The 8,805-nt window shown below is 42.9% G+C and overlaps 1 pseudogene; it reads right to left on the reverse strand.

Annotated features, from left to right (window-relative positions):
• Nucleotides 1-253: 253 nt before the first annotated feature.
• Nucleotides 254-1,414, reverse strand: LOC118664126 (annotated as a pseudogene).
• Nucleotides 1,415-8,805: the final 7,391 nt, after the last annotated feature.

An 8,805-nucleotide genomic window follows, 5' to 3' on the forward strand; every position in this document is an offset into this window, starting at 1 on the left:
AGTTTCAATATTTTCATTCAATAGCGGTGTGGTTTAAGAGATTTTTCATTCACAAGTCAAATAACAATTCACCCAAAGGAAACTGATAGTCTTAGGCTCATAGTGCAAATACAGAGTTCAGGAATGAAGCAACTGACACTTCTAAATTACAAAACAGATAAAATTCTTAGAAGATACATGCAATAAGCTCTACTAAGCAGCTGGCCACAGAACTAGCACATTTGATCACTTTACTGGTGATTTCAATAGGACTCTAGATGTTTCCAAACTCAACTTGAATTCTCATCTTGGGCTTTGTATTTTGCTTTCCCGGTTTCACTAAAACACACACATGGTTCAAATCCCTGAAGTATTCATTATAGTCAAGGGCATATCCTACAACAAACTTGTCTGGAATTTGAAGTCCAACAAAGTCTGGTCTACATCCAACACTTCGAGGGGTCCTTTTTACCAGCAAGTTTGCAACCTTGACCATCTTCGGATTATGCTGCTTGACCAAGGAAAGCAAGGTTTGCATTGTTTGCCAGTGTCAATTATATCTTCAACAATCAAGACATTCTTTCCAGCCCTAACCAGTTTGGCTCAGTGGATAGAGTGTTGGCCTGAGGACTCAAGGGTCCCAGGTTTGACTCCGGTCAAGGGCATGTACCTTGGTTGCAGGCACATCCCCAGTAGAGGTTGTGCAGGAGGCAGCTGATTGATGTTTCTCTCTCTTCAATGTTTCTAATTCTCTATCCCTCTCCCTTCCTCTCTGTAAAAAATCAATAAAATATATGTTTTTTAAAAAAGACATTCTTTCCAGTTATAGTTGAGAGATCATCTCCACCAATCACTTTTTTTTTTTAAATATATTTTATTGATTTTTTACAGAGAGGAAGGGAGAGAGATAGAGAGTTAGAAACATCGATGAGAGAGAAACATCGATCAGCTGCCTCCTGCACATCTCCTACTGGGGATATGCCCGCAACCCAGGTACATGCCCTTGACCGGAATCGAACCTGGGACCTTTCAGTCCGCAGGCCGACGCTCTATCCACTGAGCCAAACCGGTTTCGGCCTCCACCAATCACTTTTATGTCCCCTGTTGATTGGTCATTACAGTAGCTCTTCAGTCTGATAAAATCTAGAGTCATAGGAATGGATCTATCACTATTTCTGTTCAGAGCTTTGATGTACTCCAGCAGGTCAGCAAAGAATTTATAGCCCCTTCTGAGCACGCAGAGGGCTACAATGTGATGGCCTCCCATCTCCTTCATCACCTCTCGGGCAATCCTCTCGGTCCTGCCCATAATTAGTCCATGAGGAATAAACACCTTTTCCAAATCCTCCACGTAATGATTAGGTATACAAAACAAATCTAGTTCATAACCTGGTTCTTCATCACTAATCACAACGCTGGGGCTGCGAGTCGCCATAACAGAGCCGGCAAACGCACCAGCGGAGGGCAGCCTGAAGCGCTTGACTTTCTTTTCATAAAGATTTACCTCAGCAAAACAATCACAATAACTATTTTAAATTAAAATGCATGAATGTGTCACAAACCCTGCAAAACCAAAAACCTAAAAGAACTTAATAATACGCACTTGAAATAAGAATACAGTAGACCCTTGATCAACCTGGGGATTAGTAGCACTGACCTCCTGCAGTAAAAATACTTTAGGTTTAACTTTTGATCTACAGTCAGCCCTTCACATCCAAGAATTCAACCAACTGTGGATTTGAAAACAGTATTTTTGATCCAAAGCTAGGAACCTGCAGTTGGGAAACTACAGTTGGAAGTTCAAAAATACTGTTTTTGATATGTGGTTGGTTGAAGCTGCAGATGCGAAACCCAAGGATATAAAAGGGAATGATGACTATATTTATCCAAAAAATTCTGCCGATATGTGAAACCTGTGCAGTTCAAACCCATGTGGTTCAAGGTCAGCTTGAAAACCCGCAGCAATACAAAAACAAATGTAAGGAAACCCTTTGTTCTTGTCCAATTCTAAACTAAATAGGTCCCCTTCCTTTGTGTCAGGCACACAATTTAGGGACTCATGGAAAGCATTTGTACTAAGATAAATAAGATCATCAAAAATGTAAGTCAGGGTACCCAATAATTTCTCTCTTTTGTGATTCTTCACTTGAAAATTACAAGTCCCAATTCATTGAAGATTACAACTGATCTGTACTTTATCTATTTTTTTAAATGCCTATATTCTTTAGCTTTTTCTAATCAAGGACATGAATAGGTATCTTACTAAAGAGGTCCTGAGTAAGATTGCAAGCGTTCTACTATGCTTTGTTGAGTGGCTTCAGAATAGCTTACAATATATTATCATAAAAACAGGTTGCCATCAATAGCATAATTGCTGCATGAATAATCTTAGAACAAGGGAGGCCTTCCTAGGCTTCTTTATTGCAAGCAATCATTGTGCTCACCACATAAAACAAATGCCTTCTGGGATTTTTTTTTTTTTTTTTTTTTTTACAAGACACAGCTTCCTCTAGTTTATATTTCTTGGTTTCCACATGAACTATCCAAAAGATGAAAGAAGCTGGCTAGTCTGGCTCTAGAGATAATACTGTATGATGGTTTATGTAGTAAATTGCTGAAAAAAGCTGCACATGTAATGAAACATTGGTGAGCTAGTCCTCATTACCATCATAATATCTGGCACTGAATTGTAATAACTCTTTCTGCATGTAGATGCCAAAAAGCATTTTAACATTAATTAAAGCCCCACAGTGGTATTGGATGAAAGGGGTTCCCATTAACCCAATTTTACAAGTGAGAAGCAGAGTGATAGAGATTAGGAAAGTGGCCTGGACAGATTTTTTATTATTATTATTCATAATACCACAACATGTCCCTGGTAAAAATGGAAATCGGCATAGACTCCCACCACCACTGCTGCCCTCGAGGTTGCCTTATAATGGAGCAGAAGCCTGGGAAGTAGGGCCTCTAGTTTCCACAGATGTTCTCACTCTCTGCCCTGCATGCCCTCAGCAGGAATGAAGCCAGGATTAAGTTGCAATACACGAATTTATAAAATGAAAAGCTTTCTTCAACTCCTCTAGGGCCGAAACCAGTTCTTTCATTTACTCTGAATTTCTGCATATTTCTCTGGCTCAGCTTCATGAAATGTGCACATAAAAGAAGAGTTCCCGGGTTGGGCCAAGTTAAATAGGCTTCTTCGCTTCAAGATTTCTCAGAGCCTTTACTATGCTACTGTACAGAGCAAAGTTCCCAGAAGGACATGTTATTTGCAGATTCATGTGCCCACTAAATCTCTAGTTCACGGGTGTGCTGGGCAGAATAACAGCCTCCCAACGATGTCCGTGTTCTTATCCTGGAACCTTATATGGCAGATGGACTTAACGTTGCTAATCAGCCGACCTTAAAATAGGGAGGTGAGACCTAACCAGTTTGGCTCAGTGGATAGAGCGTTGGCCTGCAGACTGAAGGTTCCAGGTTCGATTCCAATCAAGGGCATGTACCTTGATTGCAGGCACATCCCCAGTATGGGGTGTGCAGGAGGCAGCTGATCGATGTTTCTAACTCTCTATCCCTCTCCCTTCCTGTCTGTAAAAAATCAATAAAATATATTTTAAAAAAAATAGGGAGGTGATCCTGGATTAGCTGGGTGAGCCCAGTGCAATTACAAAGGTTATTAGAAATGGAATTGAAGGCAGAAGAGAGTTGACTTAAGAGCAATGCAGCAAGAGAAACACTACTGGCCATTGCTGGATTTGAAGATGGAATGAGGCAGAGAAATGCAAGCAGCCTGTAGTGGGAGAGGGAAGGGAACAGCTTCTCCCCTAGAGCTTCTCCAAGGGACCCAGCCCTGCTGCTGACACCTTGATGTTAGCCAGTGAGACCCATTTCAGACTTTCCGCCACCAGAACAGTAAAATAATAAATTAAAATAATAAATTTGTGTTGTGTTCAGGAACCCAGTTTGTGCCTATATGTAACAGCAGCCACGGGAAACTAATACAGTATGACACCTGTTAACATTCTACTAACACATCCCAGAATTACAGTTCTGTCTTATAATTGGAGAGAGGAGATGCTATTCCACCTGGAACAGTGCCCCACATCAAACGGGCAATCAATAACTATTCCAGACTGAATAATTCATTTTACTGTGCAAATATTGTTGGTTCTTTGTCACTGGACCAGCCAATTGTTTTGCCCATCTATTCCACTATCTGCCCATTTTGTTCATTTTAAAATAATAATTCCTTTTTAATCGTAAAGAAAAAATGTGTTTACTTTAAATGATGTTATAACAGTGTGGAATAGATTAATGCATATCAAATTTTAACCTGCATACAAACCACCTGGATAAATCTCTTAAAATGCAGATCGGATTAAGTAATTCTGGGATGAAGATTGGACCGTGCATTTCTAACAAGTGCCCAGGTGATGCCAATGCTGGCGACCTGTGCACCATACTTTTAATAACCAAAAAAAAGAGGACAAGCCATGTCAATTCCTGGGGTTCGAGACTCTGGAAATCTTTCTGTCCTCACAGGATCAGAAACGAATCCTCCTTGCACATGCTTTTAGGACCACTACTGGTCCTATTGTTGATATTCCAACAATTGTAGTTTAATACTTAGAAGACTCCTCTTCAAATTAATAGAGCCTGTTTTAAAGTATGAAATGAGTATATTCTCATAAAACACAATTTGTAAAATAGAAGAAGGAATACTTTTTAATCTTTCACAGTCCTAGCACCCAAAGATATATCCTATTAACGTTTCAATGTCTTTCCTTCAAGACTTCTTTCTCTGCATAGATTCTGTTTGACATATTTGAAATCATATTCAGATCTCAATCTTTTGAGATAACATCATTTACATACATACATACAGTGTGGCAGATTAAATTATTTGGACCCAAATCCCTACTCTCCTCCAATGGAGTTATATATACACTGTTGGGGTCCAACCCCAGCAGGTCCAGGGGTCCCCAAAGGTGTGGACGGAGTCGGCGAAGAAGGAATGACACGGAGACAGCGTTTAGTTGATCAGCAGCCTAGCCAGGATCTCTAGCCAAGTTCTGGTTAGGATCTCCAGCGAAGTTCTGGTCAGGATCTCCAGCCAGGTTCTGTGTCCATGTTCTCTTGCTAGGTTCTCCAGCCAGGTTCTCCAGGTTCTCCATCCAGGTTCGGTCACCAGATTCTGTAGCCAGGTTCTTCAGCCAGGTTCTGGCTAGGTTCTCCAACCAAGTTCTGTAGCCAGGTCCTGTCCAGGATCTTTTGCCAGGTTCAGTCACCAGGTTCTAGTCAGGTTCTCTTGCCATGTTCTATCCAGGTTCTGTAGCCAGGTTCTGTCTCTAGGTTCTTCAGCCAGGTTCTCTCACTAGGTTCTGTCTCTAAGTTCTGTGGCCAGTTTCTGTCCAGGATCTTTTGCCATGTTCTCTCCAGCAAAGTTCTTCTGTCTCTAGGTTCTGTGTAGGTTCTGTGTCTAGGTTCTGTGTCCTGTTGTCTTGTTACATCTGTATTTATACCAGTTGATTCCAATCCTATCAGTCTCTATTCCAAAGGTTAGGGCGTTTCTTATCTTCATTCCAGGGAGTAAAGATTATGTAGCTTAAGCATGATTGTTCGTAGTTAAAGTGATTAATTACCCGCCTGGCACTTAGTTAAGAGGTTTTATTCCCTCCCTAACTTCAGGGGAAAATCCCTACCTGGGGAAACAACCTTTCTCAGAGAGGTGACCTTGGTTAAAACACATAGTGCCAAGAAGGTGAGCAAACATTAAGAACAGAATGCCATATATGCCAGGTCCCTTGAAACAGCAAGGATGGACCGGCTCCCAGCAATCCACAGTTACAGAATGTTACCTCCACACTCTCACCACTCCAGTGAACAGTCTCCAATCCTTCTCTGCTTTCTAATGGAAATATGCACTCACATTTGCCAAGCTGGTGGTCAAAAAGTACTTCCCCACACCTCAATACTGGGCTTACATGACTTAAGTTGGTCAAAAGAATATTAGTAGGGAGATATTTTGGGATTAGCTAAAGAACATATATGTATACCCCCATGGACACAGGCAATAGTTTGGTGAAGGCCAAGGGAGGGCGAGGGGCTGGGGTGGAGCTGGGTTAAGGGTGGGGAAAAGGGGGACACTGCAATTATGTCGATACTAAAAATTTTTATTTTATTTTATTTTATTTTATATTTTATTGATTTTTTACAGAGAAGAAGGGAGAGAGATAAAGAGTTAGAAACATCGATGAGAGAGAAACGTCAATCAGCTGCCTCCTGCACACCCCCTACTGGGGATGTGCCCGCAACCAAGGTACATGCCCTTGACCGGAATCGAACCTGGGACCTTTCAGTCCTCAGGCCGATGCTCTATCCACCGAGCCAAACCGGCTAGGGCAATACTAAAAATTTTTAATTAAAAAAAGTAGGTTTCGCCCTGACTGGTTTGGCTCAGTGGATAGAGCGTCAGCCTGCGGACTGAAAGGTCCCAGGTTCGATTCCGGTCAAGGGCATGTACCTTGGTTGCGGGCACATCCCCAGTAGGGGGTGTGCAGGAGGCAGCTGATCGACGTTTCTCTCTCATCGATGTTTCTAACTCTCTATCCCTCTCCCTTCCTCTCTGTAAAAATATCAATAAAATATATTAAAAAAAAAAAAAGTAGGTTTCATTATTTAGGTATGAAAAGGCCAACAGATCAGGACATAAGGGCTTTTGTAAAGAAAGTTTGTTATACTTACAGATGGCAAGAGAAGGGACATGCCATAACACGGGCCACACAGGGAAGTACCAGGGTGGGTCAGGAGACAGAGGGGCGGGGGGGGGAAATGTGGGTAAGAGCTTTATTATGGTTTCCCTGGGAGGGAATGGGTGAGGCAGGGCAAACAGGATCAGCTACTGAATCATTTCAATGGGCTCTGTGGTATAGGGGCTGTCCCTAGCTGTCTGGTTCAGCCCCTGGGGTGACCAGATCAGGGGAATATTGGCCTGGAATGCATATTTATATATTGATATAAAGGTGAAGGTTGGGGGATAGCCTCTGACTTAGTTTGCATATGAAAGGGGCACTCTTGGAAGGCTAGTGGTTTGCCACCTCTAGGAATTAGCTGGTCCTGGGAGGGACAGTCCTTCCAGCAGCGAGGCCCCAAGATATCGAGGCATCAGAACTACAGAATAAAAAGCATAATTAATGCAACATGATGCAAGCAGAGCTTGGGTTGTGCTGGTGTCGTTGCCTATAATGAGAAGAGTTCACACAGCCAGTTGCAAAACTATCACAAGTGGGGTAAACCAAGAGCCCAGCCAACTGGTACTCAGCTGGAAGCTGAGCCAAACCCATCAACCCACATTAACGAGGAACACATGTTTAATGCTGCACGTCTGTGAGATTTTATTTGTTGCAGAGCACTACTGTGGCAATCACTGAATAAGACTGGAAATTATTACTAGAAGTGGGGTGCTGCCACAACAAACCCCAACATGTGTGCCATTGGCTCTGGGACCCAGGAGCAGGCAAGGAAGAAATTGTTTAAAGGGGGATTGAAAATGTTAATCCATGTTATATACAGTGAAACATTGCTATCACGGTTACTTGCAATAAACCAAAAGACAGAAAATGGACCCAGTAAGGTGGGATAAGGAGCAAGCTAGTTTAAAGGCGCAATGTTGACAGAGCAAGGGGGTTGTTGCTCATTGCATTTGAAAAGCTACTTTAAGAGAAGAGTTCAGGGAAAAACTCATGGTTGGTTTGCAGACAGAACTGGGTGTGAATAAACAGAGCCCAGAAACCCTAGGATTTGCGGGGTGAAAAATTGTATTGAGGAAATTTGTGTCCGCTTGAACCAAAAGTAACTGTGACTCTTTGAGATATAAAAATGCCTCTGGCTCCCCTTCCCCCAACTTCCTTCCGGCAGGAAGCAAGCTGAGAAGGTTGTTTAGCCACCAAATTGGGCATACTACCCCATGCTGTCTTTAGACTTGGCCAAGGAGGACGGTGGGCAAAGATGGACTTGCCAAAGAGTGGGACCAAGAGTCTGGGGAAAAACTCAGACTGGGGTCCGGGGGCTTACTCCCAGGGAACAGTAATGGGTCTAATCCAAGAACATTCCCTTTCCCCAAGGTAAAGGAAGCCACCAAATTTTGCCTACAGGGATTTCATAGTTGCTATAAACCCATGGCTGTAAGATGCTCCTCGTTCTTCTCCAATTAGAATGGGGGTGTTTATTGTGGTCACCTTGTTTCTGTTCCACTTTTGTATGTTGATGTGGGAGGGGGTAAGATAACTTGTCTTTTTAGTTCAAAGGTCTCTGGCTTGAGAGGAATCACATCTGGAGCTGACGTAGATCCCGCGATGCTATCTTTCTAGCCTGATGCCATCCCGGTGTGAGATTCTGGGGATGTTCGAATGGGAGGGATGTGAAGGACAATCATAGACGTCAGACTGTAGTTCACTGAAGTATTGGTACCAATTCTTTATTCCCCTGCAATAGAACTATACAGTCACGTTCTCGCCACATTCTCAGGGCAGGCAGAGGATACCTCCCCACCCTTCGACTTCAGGCTCAGCCATGTGTCTTGCCTTGGCCAATGAGAAGTTAGCAAACATGAAACAGACAGATACTTAAAATGTGCTGTGCCCTCTTGCCCTCTTGTCCTCTTCCGCGCCAGGAGTCAGCCATGAAAAGAGCTTCCCTCTGGTAGTAGTTGCCCCTTCAACCTGGGCTCCAAAAATGAATACAGTGCATCGAACCTGAGCTTGCAACCCAAGCCAGCTTACCTGAGGCCAAAAAGCAGAGCCACATTCCTGCGAACCTGAAATACAT

Source organism: Myotis myotis, unplaced genomic scaffold, assembly GCF_014108235.1.
Source record: "Myotis myotis isolate mMyoMyo1 unplaced genomic scaffold, mMyoMyo1.p scaffold_m19_p_10, whole genome shotgun sequence".
NCBI classification, from domain to species: Eukaryota; Metazoa; Chordata; class Mammalia; order Chiroptera; family Vespertilionidae; genus Myotis; species Myotis myotis.